At 41.4% G+C, this 5556-nt stretch overlaps 1 pseudogene; it reads right to left on the reverse strand.

Annotated features, from left to right (window-relative positions):
* Nucleotides 1–410: 410 nt before the first annotated feature.
* Nucleotides 411–5556, reverse strand: part of LOC114455121 (disintegrin and metalloproteinase domain-containing protein 23-like) — a 25172-nt pseudogene continuing 20026 nt past the window's right edge.

Consider the following 5556-nt stretch of genomic DNA (forward strand, 5'->3'; position numbering starts at 1 on the left):
TGACAAGTCACACACCTCACCTTACCATCCTATGGGGAACGGTGGCACAGAGAGGTTTAACCGCACCCTGGGCAACATGTTGAGATCTCTACCCCTTCGTTCCAAACAGAAGTGGCCGCAAATGATCCAGACCATGACCTTTGTATACAATTGCACTGTTCATGAGACCACCAGCTTCGCGCCCTTCTATTTGATGTTCGGGAGAAGGCCTGCACAGTGCTATGGCCCTGGCTCAGAAGAACTCCCCGGATGAGTACAGACATCAATGTGACCAACAACAAACGAATCAGAGGTCAGCCCCTGTGTCTCGGTGATCAGGTGCTGCTGGCGAACAAAGGCGTCACGGGAAACGTAAACTCTCTGACAAATGGCAGCCTGCTGTACACACTGTGGTGGCCGCCAAACCTGCTCTAAATATCTACCGGATCAGGGATCCAGAGGGAAACGAACGTGTTGTTCACCGGAACCTGCTGCTTCAGGTCAACTTCCTTCCGTTGGAGGAAGCCTTGGATGGTGATGCTCCCATGTTCATGCCTGCCCTCAGCATAACGGATGCCCCCCTGAATCTGAATGTAATGAACAGGATGCGCCTGGTTTGGACACTGCAGCTGCAACAGCTGAGCCATCCCTTGCTGATTCTCTCTCAAGTGTTGATGGCTGGGATGATGGCCGCACTGCCTCGTGGGTTTGTGAGCAGTTACCCATTGATGAGCCCCCTGATTTAGACTGTCCACCACCTCCCTCTGTAGCAGCATTGCCTGCTGCTGGTGGCCCTGTCGCCATTCTGGACCCCCCCAACAGCCTCCACAGCTCTCCTACCACAACAACCACATGCCACTCCGCCTCAAACAACTGATGCAGATAACCAACTTACCTCATGGTTTGGCAGAGTCATTAAACCAGTGTGCCACTTGATTGGGTCCATGGCACAACTTGGGCCCATTCTAGGGGTTCAGTCAGGTGATCATCCTGTTCTTCATGTGTGAAGGGTGTGTTTTTGGGTGGGATGTTCTGTTGAGATGCTCTTTATGTTGTTACAGTTTCATGCTGCCAATATTTTTTTTTCTTCCTGCTTTTCTTTACTCACCCATATTGTTGGCCTGTGTAAGTGTGGTGTATAAGGCACCTTTTTTTTTGTTTTCTTAATGGCCTGTATGTATATGTGGATTGTGTTACTACCCAGATTTTTGTGTAATTCTAGGGGGTGAGTGTGACAGTGTCAATTATGTATGCATGTAAATTATTTTGTTATAATTACACAAAATCTGTCATCTTAAGTTTATTTTATTTTATTAGTTCATACCTGACCAGTTTGGCCTCCAAATAAGTATGTGGAACCTTAATTTATGTGTGTATCCCCACATTCAGTTTTTAATGTAGCACTTCCGCCTATATCTTGTTTTCCCGCGCCCTTACCTCTCCCTTTTTGTTAACAATCTCCGTGTGGAGGGGCATGTTTATGGGGAAAACTGACTGGAGGATTTGTGTGTGTGTTTCTGCTGCTGTCAGAATAAAACATCTCTAAACACAACGCAGAGTCTCGACCGGTTACACATGTATCTGTCTATCTTGAGCTTTATCCCTAAGAGACCCTAAGCTCTGGAACTCGAACTTGCTATACCAGTTTTTTAATTCTTGCTTATAAATTAACTCTATAAGAAGGCCTTTATTTTAATTTCATGTATTTATTTATTAATTTATTTATGTTTTTCACTTGTCTGCACATGCTGTCAAAGGTCAACACTACAAGAAGTGCAATCATTATGAGACAGCAATGCATGTCTGCGTATTACAGAACTATTGGCTTCCATAATACGCAGTTTTAAATATAAATAGTTTAAAATGACCTGAGCTGAGCATCATTAAAATATGTGTGGGAACAGTTTGTGGTCGATCCATCACCATCTGCATATGACAGCTTGTTTCACTCTGTAGTGGATCAAACTGTGACTTTACGTTGGACATAGTATGAAAATAGCGACAGAAGTCCGCGTCTGTCAGTTTTAATTAATCTCACAGCAGCAGCTGAGTGATCACAGCTCCTGCTGCGTGATGCACGAGTCAGTGTGGCTTCAAATGTAACTAAGTCCATATTTCTAGTGCAATATAATGTTTCACCTTATCGGGGCTCTGCACTTATTCCAGGGATAGCACCTAAGAGGAAAAGGATTTACGCACACCGGAGGATGTGCTTAAAACCACATTTCAGGGACGCTCCATCCACAGTGCGTAGCTCGGATGAAGGCGCATAGCGACTGACTTAAATACAGGGGGAGAATAGCACACAGCCAAAAACAGTGCCGCTGCGTGGATTTTTTGACTTATGCACATGGGAGAATAGAGTCCATATTCAGGAAGTGGCCTTGTGCCACTTCATGCTCATGGCAGAGATTTTTATTTCTATTTTTGAAATTCCCAAGCAACTTTTTCCCCTTTTTGAGGCATCTTCCTTTTTATAACTTTACAATAAGTAATGGACAATGAAATCTGGCGTTTGATTTGAGATTTGTGTTGGTTGGAGACGACCGGAGCCGTGCCATGTGAGCGAAGGAGGAACCGGAACCCAATCCAGGCTCAGACAATAATAGCGAGCCCGTATAAAAAAAGAGTAAACCATTCCCTGTGAAAGCGCATAAGGAAAAGCTACTGGTTATGCACATGGAACTGTTGTCGACAAAGCCTGTTCAAGGAGGGTAAACTGCTTGCAAAATCTCTCAATCAAAAATCTGAGGTCATAGTCCTAATTTTATTTTTGTTAGTTTTATTAATTTCATTACTTTAACTTCCATTTTTCTCACTCCCTCATATAGCATTGAAAAGGTCCATATAGCTCTACTCAGAATGTATAGAGGGTTTTCACCAACGTCACTTTCTGGGCAGTAACCCGGATGTTCGGCCATGTTGGAGATAAGCGGATGTTGACACTACATGTTGGTGGCTCACAGAGGTGTACTCTGAGATGGATAAATCACAGAAAAGCTCATCAAAATGCATTATCGATGCAAAGGCATACAGAGAAGGACTTGGCCCGCAGGAAAGGGAATGATATTTGGAAAAAATACGGTTTATTGGTGGTGCAGATCCATACGAGTCGGCTCCTTCGTTTTGGATCAATGACGACCCGGAAAGTCTTCCGTCTATTATGTATCCTGATATTGTCAACTACCTGATTTTACCAAGCCCACACACAGCGGAAGATCTTAAATCTTGTAAAAGTTTGGAGGTCATCTGCGGCTGTAGAGGCTCGCGTTAGCAACGGATATACTGTATATCGGCAGACAACTCAGTCAGTTCTAATAATTTTACAGTAAACCTGCAGCATAGTTACTCGCCAGGCAATCTTAGATTTTGGCAAATCAAACAGTTATAGTCCGTTAGATGCAACTACTCTGGACCTCAAGCATCGGATTGCTACACCTGCTATGCCAGCTACATCCAGAAGCCTGCGAAGCAGCGGAGCCTTGTACCAGCGGTGTCCACACGCAGAGGAGACGTAAGCGGTGCGATCGGTGATCGATCGATGCAGGAGCAGGGGTAGCTAAAGGCTAATCAACAGAACCCTGCTTCTTTCTATCCTGCGTTCTAATGTCTGCACTCTGGAGAACAAACTGGACTACCTGAAGCTGAATTTAAAGGCAAGACGGGAGGTGAGGGTGGCTGTGTTCGCATATACACCAATAACAACTGGTGCAACAACGGTGAGTTGTCACTGTTCTCCTGATGTAAAACTACTGACTATAAAATGCAGACTTTCTTCTCCTTGATTTGTTATAACTTTTGGCAGTCTATGACACTCCACGTTTTTCACGGTCTAACTCATTAGTACAGCCAAAAACACGGCAGTAGTTCACAATTTCCTCTCAAAATTCAGGATTTGCTTGTGTGTGCTGTTTGTAAACCTGCTGCTCATCTCCAAAATGGCGACATCCGGGTTGATGCGCCGTGAAAACACTTTATATATATCTCAAATCAGTGTATAAATATGTGTGATACCAGTGAGTCGAAATAACCTGTGATTGTGAAATTGCCTGCTATTTATCATCATGCTTGTATTTTAAGTCAATAGGAACCTGTAAAATAAAATGTACATATTGTAAACCGCTGTGTTTTTATTAACATTACAATTCTTATTAGACCGCTAATCAGCGCCAAGGACCCACAAAACATAGAACTGAAACAATGAAACATAACACTAACTTCAACTCAATTCCAGATGGCACTCCTGGCATAACGAATAATATTAATAATAATTAATATTTTCAAAGATTAATACCTCTGTTCCCCCTACATTATATTGACACCCGAGTGGGACGTTGAATAAGTCTAATATTCAATGTTTTGAAAATCCGCTGTGAGCTGACGAGTTCACAGCTGAATCTAAAAATAAACCCAACCAATGTTCTTCTAAGTAAATCATTTTAACTACTCTCTAACTGAAATCAACTTCCATAACGTCACTGGCTCTATTCCGCACACCCTGTAGAGGCCCTAACCTCTCTTTCACCTGGTCTGAGATAAGAAGGCACAAGTTCACACAATTAAATCCATCCATAACTTTATTATCAGCACTCAGTTTGACAGCTCAAAGCTCACAGCAGGAGATCATTGCCCCCACATTGAATGGAAGCTTGAGTGAATTCAGGAGAGCATGTCAGCAAGCACACAGGGATCAGAGTGAAGGAAGTGGTCCACTAACAGCAGCAGACAGTAGATGGATGCATGTCACAAACTCATTCAGTTGGAGGAATGGTTAAAGAAGATACGTTTGATGGATTTCCACCATTACACATCACATGAGACAAAGTTCATGAAGGTTAATGCCCGATCTCACTGGATTCAACAACAAAAATAACTTGTTTCATTTGTACGAAGATACCGCCTCAAGTCTCACACTGTAAACCAGTGGTTCCCAAACTTTTTCTGCACTCGGCCCCTTTGAAGAGTGGTAAAATTACAAAAAGGAAACTTTTGTAATTTTTTTTCTTTATCTTCTTCAAATCTCAAAAAAAAATGAGCAATTACATATTTTAGAACAGCATTCTCACAGATGATTTTGGGTTTATTTGAGTAATTTTGTCTGTCGTTTTGTATATTTTTTTGGGTACATTTTGTTAATTTATTGTCCTTTTGTACAATTTCATTAATTTTGAACGTTTTTAGTCTGTATTTTTGTTGTGTATTTTGCTGATATTTGCTGTGTTTTTTAAGTAATTAAAAAAAGTCTATTACGTATACTTTGTAATTTTGTATATTTCACTTTAATTTTGCATTTTGTTATTTTGACTTTGAGTCATTTTGTCGGTTTTTGTTGTATATTCTTCAGTCTTTTTTATATTTTTATTTAGTTTGTATATTTTTTATAGTCTTCTGTGTATACAGATTATTTTGTGTACATTTGTCATCATTTTGTGTATCTGTCTGTAATTCCGGAAGTTTTTTGGAGTCCCTCTGTGTATTTTTGTTTCTTGTGTAATTTTATGTGCTTTTGCAGTCATTTTGTGCATTGCTTGCATACTTTAGTCAATTTTTGTATCAACACCTGCAAAGAAAGGGCCG

This window comes from Gouania willdenowi, chromosome 21, assembly GCF_900634775.1.
Source record: "Gouania willdenowi chromosome 21, fGouWil2.1, whole genome shotgun sequence".
Taxonomy (NCBI): Eukaryota; Metazoa; Chordata; class Actinopteri; order Blenniiformes; family Gobiesocidae; genus Gouania; species Gouania willdenowi.